General features: G+C 42.8%; 1 pseudogene; it reads right to left on the bottom strand.

The window, feature by feature from the left end:
- Positions 1-16485: 16485 nt before the first annotated feature.
- LOC133763378 (cytochrome c oxidase subunit 4 isoform 1, mitochondrial-like) lies at positions 16486-16993 on the bottom strand (annotated as a pseudogene).
- Between the last annotated feature and the right edge of the window lie 490 nt (positions 16994-17483).

Here is a 17483-nt window from a genome sequence, read left to right as displayed (position 1 = left end):
CATCACTTCTCCAGGAAGGTAATGATTACCTAGAGGGTATCCAAACGTTCTAGATGCAACCTACTCCACCCATGCCATCTGTCCCTCCTAAGCCCTGACAACGGACTAGGCATTCAGGACTCTAATCACCCCTGCACTTCATTCCAAGGTCACACCGACTGTGATGCAACTGGAACCAGAACCTAAGACTGTAGATTTCCAATTCTAAATGCATTAATTGCTTACAGAATTACATCAAGTCATTTCAGTGCCACTTTTTTAACAAGCAAGAATAGAAATTCATTTTTTAGCAAAGGATTATAAAGGATTTTGTTTAAAAGAGAACAGAGAAATGTAGCATAGTTTCATATGAGGGGTCACTTGATAAATGTCAATTGCTCACAAATTTTAAAGTTTAATGTGTTTTCTTTTTCTTTTTTTAAGATTTATTTATTTATCTGAAAGTCAGAGTTACACAGAAAGTACAGGAGAGGCAGAGAAAGAGAGGTCTTCTATATGCTGGTTCACTCCCCAATCAGCCGCAACAGCTGGAGCTGCACTGATTCCAAGCCAGGAGCCAGTAGCTTCTGCCAGGTTTCCCACGGGGGTGCAGGGGCCCAAGGACTAGGGCCATCATCTACTGCTTTCCCAGGCCATAGCAGAGACTGGATCAGAAGTGGAGCAGCTGGGACTCAAACCAGCACCCACAGGGGATGCTGGCACTACAGGCAGGGGCTTTACCTGCTACCCCACAGAGCCAGCCCTGTTTAATATGTTTTCAATCAAAATCCAAATGAGATTGTGGAGAAAATTTGAAAAACCAATTAAAGACCAGAAGAAAAACATGAAAGAACAGTGTAAAAAGTTTGTGAATGGAGAGATATATCAGAATTAGCAGTTGTCAAGTACTTAGCAAAAATGATGTGCTACTACAAGAATAAAGTGATATCCATTCATGTGGTCATTCATTATTTCAACCAAGATCTCTCGAGAATGTACTAGGTGGCAGGCTTTGCTCTAGGCCTTACAGAGATAGCAAGAAATAAGATCCACAGGGTCCCCCTCCTCACGGAGCACATACTGTAGCAAGAGAAGGAGATGTTGAAAATACACATCAGTTGGTCTTAGTCTCGGATGAAAAGCATGCAAGGGGGACTGGCGCCGTGGCTCGCTTGGCTAATCCTCCACCTGCGGCACCAGCACCCATATGGAATGCTGGGTTCTAGTCCTGGTTGGGGCGCCGGATTCTGTCCCAGTTGCTCCTCTTCCAGTCTGGCTCTCTGCTGTGGCCCGGGAGTGCAGTGGAGGATGGCCCAGGTCCTTGGGCCCTGCACCCACATGGGAGACCAGGAGGAAGCACCTGGCTCCTGGCTTTGGATCAGCGTAGCTCCAGCCATAGTGGCCATTTGGAGGGTGAACCAATGGAAGGAAGACCTTTCTCTCTGTCTCTCTCTCTCACTGTCTGACTCTATCTGTCAATTAAAAAAAGAAAAGAAAAAGAAAAAGAAAAGCAGGCAAGGAGTGACTGTAGCAGCTACTTCTGCTCATGTGCTCAGGAGGTCCCAACAGTGTCTGGAAGAAATCCGAGAACTTCAGTAAGTTACAGGAGATGACATTTGATCAGATAACATTTTCTGCATGTTTTTATCAAAAATTTATTCAAAGAAGGAAAAAAAGCAGCTTTAAGAAAGTTTAATTTGATTAAAAGCAAAAATATATGAAAGAATACATTGCAAAGAGCCTGTTCAAACAGTTACTTGGAGAAGTTGCAAACTTATTCTATCAGAGCCATTTTTACAGATATATTTAGATACAGTCTTTTTTTTAAAGATTTATTTATTGGGGGCCAGTGCTGTGGTATAGTAGGTTAAGCCTCTGCCTGCAGCACCAGCATCCCATACGGGCATAAGTTCAAATCCTGACTGCTCCACTTCCAATCCAGAGCCCTGATGACCTGGGAAAGCAGTAGAAGATGGTCCAAGTACTTGGGCCCCTGCACCCACATGGGAGACCCTGAAGAAACTCCTGGCTTCTGGCTCCTGGCTATGGATCAGCCCAGCTCTGGCCATTGCAGCCATTTGGAGAGTAAACTAGTGGATGGAAGACCCCTCTCTCTGTGTTTCTCTCTCTCTCTTTCTGTAGGGAGCTGGATTGAAAGCAGAGAAGCTGGGATTTGAACAGGTACTCCAGTGTATGAAGAGGGCATCACAAGTGGCTTAATCATTGTGCCACAGTGACAGCCCCTTAGGCAAATTCTCATGGAAATTCGTTCAAAGCCTGTTGATGACTCTCACCAAGCATTTTGAGGATAATGACTCACATAATTCAGAATTTAGTCCCGGCTTTGTTCCCTGATCTAATACCCTCAACAGAGAGATTTACTGGTGATGAAATTGTTACTAGTGCTAAGCTTACTAGTTTAAAGAAAAGAACCTTATGTGGAGGTCAGAGATTGAAGCTACTTCATATGCCAATCATAAGGTCTAAATTTCATCTTTTCATAGATGTCAGGTTTCAAATATAACATTCTTTCTTCTTTAAATGATGAAAAATATTTCATTGATCAAAATTTACTCACTGCACACACACAAGCAGATTATTATTATTTAGATTATTCTAGTCCCTAAATATTTTATTTTCTTATTTACCTGTTTTATATAACATGTACTATATGAGTATATAGATCTGGAACACTTTCGGATAATGTCTTTATCCTTCCAAAGAAAGAGGATTTAAAACACCAAAATGTTGTCTTTGGGGGCAGGCACTGAGTGGTACAGCAGGTTAAGCCACTGCTTGCATCCATGACAGTGTCAGAGTGGGTCCTGGCTTCTCTGCTTCTCATACAACTTCCTGCTAGTGCATCCTGGGAAACAGCAGATGATGCTCGTGGGTCTGGACCTCTGCCTCCCACCTGGGAAACCTGATGGCATTCCAGGCTCTCAGCTTTAGCCAGACCCGGCCCTGGCTTTTATGGGCATTTAGGAAGTAAACCAGCAGATGGAAGAATTCTCTCTCTCTCTCTCTCTCTCTCTCTCTCTCTCTCTCTCCTTCAGCCTTTCAAGGAGATGATAACAAACTTTTTTTTTTTATTTGAGAGGTAGAGATATAGACAGTGAGAGGGAGAGACAGAGAGAAAGGTCTTCCTTCCATTGGTTCACTCCCCAAGTGGCCGCTATAGCTGGTGCTGCGCCAATCCAAAGCCAGGAGCCAGGTGCTTCCTCCTAGTCGCCCATATGGGTGCAGGTCCAAAGCACTTGGGCCATCCTCCACTGCCCTCCCGGGCCACAGCAGAGAGCTGGACTGGAAGAGAAGCAATCACAACTAGAACCCGGCACCCATATGGGATGCCAGCGCTGCAGACAGAGGATTAACCAAGTGAGCCATGGCACAGACTAATAACAAACATTTTTAACAAATTTATTGGATACATCTTTTTAATAATTCCTGTAATGTTCCAATGAATATGCATTATTTCCATAATTAAAAAATAAGTTAGTAAAACTAAAATGCCCCAAATATCTTTCTTTTACTGATAAATTGCACAAGATTAAAAGATCACAAAGTCACTTTTCATGTCATTTCAAGGCCCTTCTCAAAATAGTCCCACATATTAAAGGGCATTCACCTGTCCACAAATATTAAGTTAGGAAATATTGCCTCTAATGATAGTATTTCAGGCAGAAGAGCTGTGTAGACCTGAAAAATAAAAAGCTGAACTTGGAGTTATTTAGCAACACATTTCCAAACTAGAATGCCAAATTTCTCCTAAGCCCTTTGGAAAACTTTGAAGCACATCCAAAATGATACTACTGCAGACTGTAGTACCATTTACATAGATGGATAGCTGATTGCTAACTGTGGCAGAAAAATGAGTTATAGAGAGGAACAAAAAATAAGTCTTCCTGCAAAATACAACTTCATTTCAGGCATGAGAACTTGGAATATTGAATTCAATATCAGCAACAGTGATTCTGACTTCTGCCTCTCAATGATAACACACAGGTTGTCAATCATGGTATCATGGTACCCAAGCTTCTATGGTTAAAGAAGTTGCCCTTTGTGGACTGCAAAGTCTCAAGCTTCCAAGAGTTCCCTGTAAAGTTGGAAAATGCGATGGTCCTCTGTGACATCCTCACCTGCCTCTCTGCCTGGAAGGAAGCACACAAAGCTGTTCCAGCTACTCTGGGCTACAGGAGAAAGACATGGGCCACCTAAGAGGGAGATGAAGTCAAAGACGAACGTCCTATTGCACAAGTTCTCCAAAGGTCAGTGCTAAGAACTGGCAGGATGGTTGAACACTGAGTCCCCCAGTCCACTGTACCCACAATTACAGCAACACTCCCAGTCATCCCAAAGGCACAGTGAGGAAACAGAGTTCTTGGGCACTCCTGGGGCCGTGGCTGCTACCAGAAGCAGCCACAAGCAAATCTGACCAGGCAACCTCAAAGATTTTTTTAATGCTGAGGTTAATTCTATACAGAAGTAGCTTCAATGGCTTTGTTTAACACCCACATTACATTTATGCTTTTACTATATGAGCTTACGCTATCATTCACCATGTCTTATACCCCCAGAGCTACCATTTTAAAATGTACCAGTCTTGACAATGTGCCAGGGACATAGAGCTTAGTGTCCCTAACTGTCCTCCAACTTTGTAAAGGTACCTTCCATATACATTTCTTCATCTTTTAGTGCCTTAATCTTATGTTGTAAATGCCTCAAGAGTAAGATGTTTGAATCCTGCAGAGAACCAAGCAGTGCTTGTCAGGCACTAGCAGGTTCTGGTTGATTTACAACACTGGCAGAACAAGTTCTGAATCTGATCATGGTTGGGCGTAACTGCCCTCCTCTGCAAATACTCTCTTCAGAATAGGTTTTGTATTCTGTAAGCTAAAATCTGACCATTTTAAACCAAAGGAGAATCTCCTCTGCATTAGCTAAGATAGAAACTGAAAATCTTTAACCTTACTGTCTGCTATGGTCTGGATATGGCTTGGATGTATCCCCCAAAGGTTCACGTGTCGGAAGTTGGATCCACAGGGTAGGAATGCTACGAGGTGGTGGGATCTTTAAGAGATGGAACCTGGTGGGGAGTCCATGAGTCACTAGGGGTGCTGCTCTCAAAAAGGATTAAGGCAGTTCTCTTGGGACCCTTAGTTAGCTCTTCTGAGGATGAGGTTCTTGTGAGGATGAGGTGCTGTATAAGAGCCTGATTCCTGAATCATTCTCTGGTCTCCTGTCTGACACAGTGAGCTCTTCCTCTAACAGGTGTGCCCACCACTGTGGCACTGCTTACCATGAGCCCTACATCAGAGCTGAGGTAATGCCAGTCCTAGGCCCTTGAGCTTCCAGAATTATAAGTTAAATAATCTTTTTTTTAAATACCCTGCCTCAGATATTTAATTATAGTAAGAAAAATATGTTAACAATGTCCAGAATGGAAATAAAAATTCAAATAAGGATTCAAATGGCCCTGACTAGGCCAGTTGATTTAGGGCTGTGTTAATAACCATATTCTTGCTAAAAATTATTATCAAAATCCAAAATATAGGAAAAAATATTCAGGCATAGGTCATTTAATTGGGAGGCAGGCAGAGAAAAAGATATAAAGAGCACAGGAAGAAAAATAAGAACAAAAAAGAAAAGAGAAATTTCCACACCTTCCTCAACCTTCTGCTTGGTCTAACAGATTAGGGAATCCAGGATTGCCAGATTGAGCAAACAGAAATATAGCACATCTAGTTAAATTTTTTTTTTTTGACAGGCAGAGTAGACAGTGAGAGAGAGAGACAGAGAGAAAGGTCTTCCTTTACCGTTGGTTCACCCTCCAATGGCTGCTGTGGCTGGCGCGCTGCGGCCGGTGCACCGCGCTGATCTGAAGGCAGGAGCCAAGTGCTTCTCCTGGTCTCCCATGTGGGTGCAGGGCCCAAGGACTTGGGCCATCCTCCACTGCCTTCCTGGGCCACAGCAGAAAGCTGGCCTGGAAGAGGGGCAACTGGGACAGAATCCGGCGCCCCGACCAGGACTAGAACCTGGTGTGCCGGTGCCTCAGGCGGAGGATTAGCCTATTGAGCCGCAGCGCTGGCCACATCTAGTTAAATTTGAATTTCATAGAAAAGATAATTTTTTTAGTGTAGGTATAAATCCATAGAGTATTTGAGATATACTTATAAAATTATTTGTTGCTTACCTGAAATTCAAACTTAACTGGCACAAACTATGCTACAGTGAAAATAGCAAAGATTTGAAACAAGACAAACACAGGCTTGAGGGGTAGGTGTACAACAGGTTAAGCTTCTGCTTGGGACATCCATATCCCATATTGTGTTATTCCACACTTCTGAGCAAGCTTCCTGCTGGTTGGCAGCAGATGATGGCTGAAGTGCTTGGGCTCCTGTTTTCCATATGGGAGATCAGGATGGAATTCCTGGCTTCTGGCTTCAGTATGGCCTAGCCCTAGCTATTGTGGGCATTTGGGGATTAGACCAGTGGATGGAAGATCTACCTTTCATTCCCCTTCTCTCTGTCATTCTGCCTTTCAAATAAAATAAATAAACATTTTTTAAAAGAAGTGAAAATTAGGCCGGCGCTGTGGCTCAACAGGCTAATCCTCCGCCTTGCGGCGCCAGCACACCGGGTTCTAGTCCCGGTTGGAGCGCCGGATTCTGTCCCGGTTGCCCCTCTTCCAGGCCAGCTCTCTGCTATGGCCCGGGAGTGCAGTGGAGGAAGGCCCAAGTGCTTGGGCCCTGCACCCACATGGGAGACCAGGAGAAACACCTGGCTCCTGCCTTTGGATCAGCGTGGTGCGCCGGCCGCAGCGCACCAGGCATGGCGGCCATTGGAGGGTGAACCAACGGCAAAAAGGAAGACCTTTCTCTCTGTCTCTCTCTCTCTCACTGTCCACTCTGCCTGTCAAAAATAAAATAAATAAATAAATAAATAAAATAAAAATAAAAAAATAAAAGAAGTGAAAATTAAAACAGTGTGTCAAAAAGATATCTGGACTACTATCTTCATGCAGCATTACTCATAATAATCAAGATATGTGCCGGCGCCACGGCTCACTAGGCTAATCCTCCACCTTGCGGCACCGGCACACCAGGTTCTAGTCCCGGTCAGGGCACCGATCCTGTCCCGGTTGCCCCTCTTCCAGGCCAGCTCTCTGCTGTGGCCAGGGAGTGCAGTGGAGGATGGCCCAAGTCCTTGGGCCCTGCACCCGCATGGGAGACCAGGAGAAGCACCTGGCTCCTGCCATCGGATCGGCGCAGTGCGCCGGCCGCAGCGCACCTACCGCGGCGGCCATTGGAGGGTGAACCAACGGCAAAGGAAGACCTTTCTCTCTGTCTCTCTCTCACTGTCCACTCTGCCTGTCAAAAAAATAATAAATAAATAAATAAATAAATAAATAAAAAGAAGACCTTTAAAAAAAAAAAGATATGTTAGTGATCACCCAAAGCTCTTGACTTGAGTTGCTAAGGCTATGGAAGCTTTTTGAGTCCACAGTCTCCATCAGTATTTAGGCTAGGCCATAAGCAAAGTGGAAGTTCTCTCCTCCTTTCATAGAAAATTGCATTCTTCTTTGATGACCCCTTCTTTCCACTGGGGTATCACTCACAGAGATCCTTCGTGTAGGACTTTTTTTGTGTGTGCCACAGTGTCTTGGATTTCCATAACCAAAATGCTCTCATGGGCTTTTCAGCCGGATCAGAATCAGGGCTGATTCTGAGGTTAGAATGCTATTTAGAATGATTGTCATTTTATGAGTCAGCTGTGAAAAACTTGAAAGGCAGAGATAGTGAGAGAGAGAAAAGAAAGGAAGGGAGAGAGAGAGAAACAGATCTTTGATTCACTGGTTCACTTCCCAAATGCCCACAACAGCCAGGTCTGGGACAGGATGAAGCCAAGAGCCCAGAAATCCATCTGGGTCTCTTACATGGGTGGCGGGGGTCCAAGCACTTGTGTCACCATCAGTTACCTCCCAGGATCCTTAGCAGGAAGCTGGATGGGAAGTGGAACAGCCAGGACTCTGACCAGTACTCTGATACGAGTTGCAGGCAATCCCAAATCGTGGCTTAACCTGATATGCCTAAACACCTGCCCTGTTTTTCCTTCTTAGTGCCTAAAACTAAAACTGTTCAGATAAATTATAACAAGTAAGAATGAGTTTATTTTGATGCAGAAAAATTTTTGAAATCCATGCATAGTTTTTTCATTACATACATCTTCCATAAACTTTTTTGAACACCTCTCTTCTGTAAAATGAAATATTCAGCCACTACCATTTGTGATGACATGGAAGAACATGAAAAGCCTTGTACTGAGATTAGCCAGATACAGAAAGTTAAACACCAGATGATCTCACTTACATGTAGAATCTAATAAAACTGAGTTCCTGCAAGCAGACAGAAGAATGATGGTTACCAGGGTCTGGAGATAGGGGGAATAGGCAAGTGTTGGTCAAAGGATGCAAAGTTTTAGTTATGCAGGATTAATAAGTTATAGAGAGCTAATATATGGCATGGCGACTATAGTTAATTAAATAGTATTGTATACTTGAAGTTTGCTAAGAGAAATTATCTTAAATGTTCTCACAAAATTTATTCTTATAAAGCAATGGATGTGTGAACTATCTTGATTATTGTAATCATTTCATAATATAAATTTATATTAAAACTCTATACCTTAAATGTATATGATTTTATTTGTCAATCACAACTCAATAAAGTGGGGGAAAAATAAAGTTCCATTTTAAAGACTGAAAAACAACGCTTGAAATTGGGGGTTGCATATGTGTATTTCAACACATTTGAAAGTACATTAAATTTTATATTCATGTTTACAAAAACCATATATGGAAAATGCAATGAGAATAAATATTATATCCAATAAGCTTTCCTATCACACCTATGAACTTGCTACATTAGAATAATTCAAGGTCAGTGCTGACACTGTGGCATAATAGGTAAAGCCACTGCCTGCGACACTGGCATCTCATATGAGTGCCAGTGCAAGTTCTCGCTGCTCCATTCCTGATCCAACTCTTTGATAATGTGCTTGGGAAAAGCATCAGAGGATGACTCAAGTGCTTGGACTCTTGCACTCACATAGAGGGTCTAGAAGAAACTCCTGACTCTGGCCATTGCAGCCATTTGGAGAGTGAACCAGTGGATGGAAGATCTCTCTCCCTCCATCTGTCTTTTCCTCTCTCTGTGTAATGCTGACTTTCAAGTAAACAAGTAAATCTTAAAGTAAGCAAGCAAGAAAGAAAGAAAGAAGGAAGAAAAGAAAGAAAGAAAGAAAGAAAGAAAGAAAGAAAGAAAGAAAGAAAGAAAGAAAGAAAGAGAAAGAAAGAAAGGAAGGAAGGAAGGAAAAGAAATGAAGAAAAGAATGTTTCAAGATCTCAGAGAAGCTAAATAACACTGATGATGGAAGGCATTTCTGTGTTGGTTCAAATAACCTAAGAACTTCATAATGCAAAATCAAAGGAACAAAACCACCAGAGTATTATCAGTTCTTACAGTTATTATTGAAACTCCATTGCTTTGAACCCAATTTGGCTGTGGAAAACCAGCTTATATTTATTTGAAAACCAAGCTCACTGTGGAAGTCTTTGTGCATTTCTGAAATCTTCCATCTGATCTACTTACTGTTAACAGTTAAACTGGACCCTAAGCAGGAAGGGAATAAGAAAATGAGCAATGATTAATCTAACTGAAGTGAGAAAGATAAGTAAAGTTTTTCTCCTTCTTGACTCCATGTTTTTCATAATGACTTCATTAAATGTTCCATGGAGTGGGGGCAGGAAGTATATCCTCTGCTTTCATGGTTCCATAAGTAACTATTAAAGAAAGGTAAAGACCAACGGAAGAGTAGCAACAAGGAAGAAGAGGTAAAATGTGTTGTTTGATAAATGATAAAAGTATGTTCTATATTATATTATAATGTTATTTTGTGGAGCCTTGTAAAAATCTTCTTGTTTCCATAACATAAATATTTAAGAAAGATGCGATGGTTGAGTTTACCAACATAGGAGATGGCCTTTAAAATTATACAACCAGAGGGAGGAGCCAAGATGGCAGAATAGGGAGGGAGCTTACTGATAGTCTGGGAGGAGACAGGTTAATAAAAGTGAAGATAGTGTAGTCTCAGGGAAAAACTAGGGGGAAATGGCAAAGGAAACTCTTCCATAATTAAAGGGACTTGGTAGACCAACATGGAGGGAACAGGCAACCACGGCTCGGGACCCCAGCTGCCGAGAGGCTCCACACCAGCACTGGAAGGAGAGGTGAGAAGAAACCGCAGTAGCCCGAGACACTGGAGGAAAAGCAGCAGGAAAAGCCTAGAGGGAATGAGGCTTGAATCCCCATGGAGGGAAGTACACCAGCCTAACTAGAAGAGAGAAAAAAATAAAAGGGACAGTACAGACACAATTCTCTCCACACACCTTACAAAGGTGAGTGAGGCAATAGAGCAGGCACCATTTTGGACATACATAACAGCTGCGCCAGCTCAGGGCAGCATCCACCCTCAGCCAAACAGAAAAACCTGACTCTGGTGGGAAGTAATAACAGGAGACTAAGACCTAGTGAATGTGTGGAGCTTATGAACCAGGACTGTGAAAAAAAAAAAAAAACTGAGGGTGCATGGGAGAACTCACAGTGCAGCTGAGATGTGAGTAGTTTCGGTGGGAGATGACACAAACAGGCAGCCTTGGCTACTTGGTGAGAGACATTGCAGGGGAATCTGAGCTTACACTGAGGACTGCATAGATCCTTTCTGCAGTCCTTGGGACAGAGCGGACAAATATTATTCCCACTGCGGCTAGCGCTCAGGCACTGATTGCCATCAAAGAGAAGAGCTCAGCTGAGCAGAATTTCTTCCCTTCTGAATAAAAAGAGAGAGAGAGATTTACCATGCCAAACCTGGGTGTGTCACCTTTGGCACACCCTTAACCCTAAAGAACTGAACAGAGCTCTCTGGCCACACCCACCACAAGCCTCTAGATAGTTACCAAAAGCAGACAGTCCACTTAATCTAGAGTCATAGTATAACAAGAAAAGCCACCAGTGGGGGGGTGGGGGGGAAGAAACCAAAGAATATCTCTACAATACCAAACAACAAATGCAAAAACTGAGGAAACAAGAACAAGGAAGACATCATGACGCTCCCAAATGAAATTGACACTCCAATACAAGATTATGAAGATGATGAGATAGAAGAAATGCAAGATACAGATTTCAAAAAATTTACGATAAGAACATTTAGAAGTTATCAGAAACAAATGCATGAACTACAAAAGTCCATACAGGACAGGACAGAAAATCTCTCTCGTGAAAATGAAATCTTAAGGAGGAATCAAAATGAAATGAGGAATTTAGTAGAACGTGAAATTGAGATATTGAAGAGACCAAAATGAAATGAAGAATTCAATAGAACAAATGAAAAACAAATTTGAGAGCCTTAAAAATAGAATCAGTGAGGCAGAAGAGAGAATATCGGACTTAGAAGTCAGAGCACAGGAAAGTATACAGACAAACCAAAGAAAAGAAGAGGAAATTAGAAATCTAAAAAATATTGTTGGGTGGCCGGCGCCAGGGCTAACTAGGCTAATCCTCCACCTGTGGTGCCGGTACTCCAGGTTCTAGTGCTGGTTGGGGTGCCAGTTCTGTCCTGGTTGCTCCTCTTCCAGTCCAGCTCTCTACTGTGGCCCAGGAAGGCAGTGGAGGATGGACCAGGTGTTTGGGCCCTGCAGCCACGTGGGAGACCAGGAGGAAGCACCTGGCTCCTGGCTTTGGATTGGCGCAGCACACCGGCCATGGCGGCCATTTGGGGGGTGAACCAACGGAAAGAAGACCTTTCTCTCTGTCTCTCTCTCACTGTCTATCTCTGCTTGTAAAAAAAAAAATATTGTTGGGAATCTATAGGATACTATTTAAAAACCCAACATTTGGGTTCTAGGAGTTCCTGAAGGTATATATAGAGAGAAAGGAATAGAAGGCCTTTTTAGTGAGATACTAGCAGAAAATTTCCTGGTTTTGGAGAAGGAAACAGACATCCAAGTACAGGAAGCACATAGAACCTCCAGTAAACATGACCAAGAGATCCTCACCACGACACATTGTAATCAAACTCAGCATAGTGAAACATAAAGAAAGGATTCTAAAATGTGCAAGAGAGAAACATCAGATTACTCTCAGAGGATCTCCAATCAGACCCACAGCAGATTTCTCATCAGAAACCCTACAGGATAGGAGGGAATGGTGAGATATAGCCCAGGTACTAAGAGAAAAACAGCATGATACTGGTACAGAAACAGATGGATAGGCCAGTGGAACAGAATAGAAACACCAGAAATCAATCCAAATATCTACAGCCAGCTTATATTTGATCAAGCATCTAAAACCAATCCCTGGAGTAAGGACAGTCTATTCAACAAATGGTGCTGGGAAAACTGGATTTCCACATGCAAAAGCATGAAGCAAGACCCCTACCTTACACCTTACACAAAAATCCACTCAACATGGATTAAAGATCTAAATCTATGACCCGACACCATCAATTTATTAGAGAACATCAGAGAAACCCTGCAAGATATAGGCACAGGCAAAGACTTCTTGGAAAAGACCCCAGAGGCGCAGGCAGTCAAAGCCAAAATTAACAATTGGGATTACATCAAATTAAGAAGTTTCTGTACTGCAAAAGAAACAGGAAAGTGAAGATGCAACTGACAGAAGGGGAAAAAGTATTTGCAAACTATGCAACTTATAAAGGATTAATAACCAGAATCTACAAAGAGATCAAGAAACTCCACAACAGCAAAACAAACAACCTACTTAAGAGATGGGCCAAGGACCTCAATAGACATTTTTCAAAAGAGGAAATCCAAATGGCCAACAGACACATGAGAAAATATTCAGGATCACTAGCTGTCAGGGAAATGCAAATCAAAACCACAATGATGTTTCACCTCACCTCGGTTAGAATGGCTCACATACAGAAATCAACTAACAGCAGATGCTGGCAAGGATGTGAGGAAAAAGGGACACTAACTCACTGTTGGTGGGAATGCAAACTGGTAAAGCCACTATGGAAGTCAGTCTGGAGATTCCTCAGACACCTGAATATAACCCTACAACCATCAACCCCGCCATCCCACTCCTTGGAATTTACCAAAAGGAAATTAAATTGGCAAATAAAAGAGCTGTCTATACCTCAAATGTTTATTGCAGCTCAATTCACAATAGCTAAGACATGGAATCAACCTCAATACCCATCAACAGAAGACTGGATAAAGAAATTATGGGATATGTACACTATAGAATACTATACAGCAGTAAAAAAAAAAATGAAATCCAGTCATTTGCAACAAAATGGAGGAATCCGGAAAACATCATGCTGAGTGAAATAAGCCAGTCCCAAAGGGACAAATATCCTATGTTCTCCCTGATTGGTGACAACTAACCAAGCACCTAAAAGGAAACCTGTTGAAGTGAAATGGACACTATGAGAAACAGTGTTTTGCATAGCCCTTGTCCTGACTGTCGAGGAACAACTTGCTATTTTATTCCTTTTAGTATTTTTTTGTTATAATTAATACTATTGGTTGAACTCTTTAATTAACACACAATTATTCTTAGGTATTTAAATTTAACTGAAAAGTGATCCCTGTTAAATCTAAGAGTGGGAATAAGAGAGGGAGGAGATGTACAGTTTGGTACATGCTCATTCAGACTTACCCCTAATGGCAGAGTGGAAATGTGCCAGGGGGTTCCACTTCAATCCCATCAAGGTGGCATGTACCAATGCCATCTTACTTGGTAAAGTGATCAGTTTAAGTTCATAATTGATCAAAAAGGTAGGATTGGCCAGCACCACAGCTCACTTGGCTAATTCTCTGCCTGTGGCGCTGGCACCACAGGTTCTAATCCCAGTTGGGGCACCAGATCCTGTCCCAGTTGCTCCTCTTCCAGTCCAGCTCTCTGCTGTGGCCCAGTATGGCAGTGGAGGATGGCCCTGCATCTGCATGGAAGACAAGGAGGAAGTACCTGGCTCCTGGCTTCGGGTCAGTGCAGTGCACTGGCTATAGTGGCCATTTGGGGGGTGAACCAACGGAAAGGAGGACCTTTTTCTTTGTCCTTCTCTCTCTCTCTCACTGTCTAACTCTGCCTGTCAAAAAAAAAAAAAAAAAAAAAGGATAGGGCCAGCGCCGTGGCTTAACAGGCTAATCCTCCGCCTTGCAGCGCCGGCACACCAGGTTCTAGCCCTGGTCGGGGCGCCGGATTCTGTCCCGGTTGCCCCTCTTCCAGCCCAGCTCTCTGCTATGGCCCGGGAAGGCAGTGGAGGATGGCCCACGTCCTTGGGCCCTGCACCCGCATGGGAGACTAGGAGAAGCGCCTGGCTCCTGGCTTCAGATCAGCGAGATGTGCCGGCTGCAGCGGCCATTGGAGGGTGAACCAGAGGCAAAAGGGAAGACCTTTCTCTCTGTCTCTCTCTCTCTCACTATCCACTCTGCCTGTCAAAAAAAAAAAAAAAAAAAGGGTAGGATTAAATGTCAAAGGGATTACATAAATAAGACCAGTGTCTGCAAATAATAATTGATAGAATTAAAAAGAAGAAAATTATCCTACATGGGAAGCAGGATACACAGCAGACTCATAGAATGGCAAATGCCCTAAACAGCACTCTGGCCTCAGAATCAGCCCTTAAAGCATTCAGATCTGGCTTAAAAGCCCATGAGAGTTTTGCAGGCATGGAAAGCAAAGACACTGTGGCAAAAAAAAAAAAAATGACCTAAATGAAAGATTTCTGTTTGTGAGATCCCAGCCAAAAGAGCGGGACATCAAAGAAGGCAATAGCTTTCTCTGAAGGGAGGAGAGAACTTCCACTTTGAATATGGCCTTGTCTACACAAGATCAGAACCTTGTCTATCACAAGATTGCTGAACTCAAGAGGCTTCCATAGCCTTGGCAGCTCATAACAAGAGCCTCAGGTGATCACTGACATCATAAATAAGAGTGTCAATTGTTAAATCAACAATGGGATTCACTGTGCACCTGCTCCCCATGTAGGAACTCTGTCCTTAATGGTAAAACTACTACCCAAACAGTACTCTATACTTTGTGTGTCTGTGTGGGTGCAAACTGTTGAAATCTTTACTTAGTATATACGAAGTTGATCTTCTGTATATAAAGATAATTGAAAGTGAATCATAATGAAGAATGGGATGGGAGAGGGGTTGGGAGATGGGATGGTTGCAGGAGGGAGGTTGGGGGGGGAAGCCACTATAATTCAAGAGTTGTACTTTGGAAATTTATATTTATTAAATAAAAGTTAAAAAATAAATAAAATTATACAACCATTGAAGTAAATCATTTATTTTATTGCCCAGATCCTTTTATAGCCTTTGTTAATTTTTATCTACTACTGAACCTAATAGTTATAAACATTTTCTTTCATCTGGGTCTTGCTATATTGTATCTGGAGAATATTGTTCAAAGTTTGTGAACACTGGCACTATTTCCTGGTTTCCAAGACAATAGGACCCTCTTCTCTATTTTTATGATTTTTAAGAGATTTTTATTTATTTATTTGAAAGGCAGAGTTACAGGGTGGAGTAGGGAGAGAGAGAATGATCTTCTACTTGCTGGTTCACTCCCTCAAATGGCCACAACAGCCAGAGCTGGGCCAGTCCAAAGCCAGGAGCCAGGAGCTTCTTCTGGGTCTCCTACATGGCTGGCAGGGGCCCAAGCACTTGGCCTATCTTCCCCGACTTTCCCAGGCCATTAGTAGGGAGCTGGGTCAGAAGTGGAGCAGTCAAGACTTGAACCAGCACCCATATGGGATGCCGGCATCACACACTGCAGCTTTACCTGCTACTTCACACAAGGCTAGCCCCAAACTTTTAAGATTTTTTAAGTTCATTTTGACTAATACTTGAAAAAGTGTATAAGCTTTATAGTTTATTGCACATCCTTTTCCCAGATTTCAATACATCTTTTAAAAGAGGAGGCAACATTTGTTGTGGAACCTTTAGACAGAGAAATACAGGGCAGTCATTAACTCTAATGGTATAGAAGTGTATCTGTGGGCATACAACGATACTTGTGATGTGGGATTGGCCAACCAAAAAGGGCAAGGCCATTACAAAAAATGCATGCTTTATTTTTGGTGAAAATATTATAAATAACAGTCAGCATCTAATGACTACTTTTGACGTGTCATGTACTATTCTGAGTTGTATACATGAATGAGCCAATTTAGTTCTTCTAAGAGCTTCATGAGGTGGACACTATTAAAATCTTCCTTTCAGAACTGGGAAAAGGAGGTACAAAGGGTGGAGCAGTTTAGGGCACACATCTAAAATGATTGATTTTTTTTTTCACAGTTTAACATATGAGTTTCCAGAAAATATGCAGCATTGCAAGAGGCAACAGAACACAGGAAGGCTTGGATCCACAGCAATGAGCTCTTACTTCTTCCACTTGTTCTTGTAGTTCAGCTTAGTCACGTGGCCTCATGATACTTGGCAGAGAAGCCCTGGATTGGGCTGACCTTCATGTCCAGTAACCTCTTGGTCTGCATGCCCACCCACTCTTTGTCAAAGGTGTGTAGGTTGGGGCTGTACACAGTGCTTCTCCCTTATCAGAATGAGGGCAGTGAAGACGATGGAGAACAGCGCTGTGCCTACAACTGTCTCCCATTCATTTGCACCCCTGTTCCTCTCAGCTAAGCTCCCATTGAACCGAATGCCATACAAATTGACTTTCTCATCTCTGGTGACACGGCTCCAGGAGGCCTTTTCCTTCTCTTTCTAGGCCCTGTGGCTGGCAGACACCTGCTTCACATGGGCCACATTGGGCAAGGGGTAGTCACGCCAATCCACATAGCTTAGGAGGGCATAGTCCTCACTCTTCACAACACTTCCATGAGCCCACACACACACTGAGGTGGAAATTGCTTGCTTGCCCATTAGACTAAGTACTCTGGTAGCCAACATTCTGCTGCCACCAACCCTGCCTGCTGCCCATCCTCTACACCCCAGCTGCCCGTCACCAGAATTGATTTCATAATCCTTTCTCTGCACCCACTAATAGAGTTAGGATTTTAGGGGACTAAATAATAAAATCTGCTTTTTCTCTTTGCCCAGGTTTAGAACTGTGAAAGAGACACAGAGAGAGAATAGTCATTTGATGACTGAGAAAGCGGATATGGAAGGAATAGCTTGGATTTCTAGCCAAGTGGCCTCACTGATACCTCACACTTACTGGGTGAAGGTGACATTTGTGAATTTCACTGTAGAGATTCTCGAAGCTATTTATTACCCAGTGTTTCCAAGAGTCAAGCTCACTTTCTCCATCTAGCCTTGTAGGTATTCCTTTTTCACAGATCCTCATACAACAGCAGATGAAATGAGTGTTCATATCTGATAAACCAAAGCATCTTTGGAAGACAGAAAGAGCTATGAAAATAACCTAGAGGAAGATTAAAATGGTAGAGAAGGG

Source organism: Lepus europaeus, chromosome 1, assembly GCF_033115175.1.
Source record: "Lepus europaeus isolate LE1 chromosome 1, mLepTim1.pri, whole genome shotgun sequence".
Taxonomy (NCBI): Eukaryota; Metazoa; Chordata; class Mammalia; order Lagomorpha; family Leporidae; genus Lepus; species Lepus europaeus.
Note: the sequence above shows the minus strand (reverse complement) of the source record. Positions and strands in the feature narration are given on the sequence as shown.